This window comes from Seriola lalandi, unplaced genomic scaffold, assembly GCF_002814215.2.
Source record: "Seriola lalandi dorsalis isolate HSWRI2012SDOR001 ecotype SW California unplaced genomic scaffold, Sedor1 jcf7180002054984, whole genome shotgun sequence".
NCBI classification, from domain to species: domain Eukaryota; kingdom Metazoa; phylum Chordata; class Actinopteri; order Carangiformes; family Carangidae; genus Seriola; species Seriola lalandi.
Window position 1 is genome coordinate 416,344 of NW_019525533.1, and position 431 is coordinate 416,774.

The following is a 431-nucleotide window of genomic DNA, read 5'->3' on the forward strand; positions in this document are numbered from 1 at the left end:
AAGAGTAGTTGAAGGTCACATGTAGCCTATGTATAAACTGAAAACATCCTTTTCTTAGGATATATATTTTTCATATCTTCTGTATGTCCTGTCGGAGAATGGTAAAGACAAACTGTCCTCTACCCATTAGAAAGATATTACTATAATAATAAATTACAGTAAGTCCTCTGTTAAATAAATATTAATACTTGAAATAAAGAAAATATCTACAAAGAGCCTGTGAAGGATTTACTCTAGCTCTCTGGTGTTGATTCATGGTTCTTCTTCTTCTTCCTTCAGTTTGAGCTTCTGTTTCTGTCCTGAACTCATCCACTGCTGTAGTGTGGATTAATGGCAGCAGGGGGCGCCATAACAACAAGGAACAAGAGAGACATTTAGAGGTGACACAGCTTCACTGAGATGGTACAAATATCAGAGCAAAACTACCTGTT

The 431-nt window shown here is 36.4% G+C and overlaps 1 protein-coding gene across 1 annotated transcript in view; it reads right to left on the bottom strand.

Moving 5' to 3' along the window:
* The window catches only part of rps6ka3b (ribosomal protein S6 kinase A3b), a 50,199-nt gene that overhangs the window by 14,184 nt on the left and 35,584 nt on the right, over positions 1-431 (bottom strand). The window lies entirely within an intron of this gene.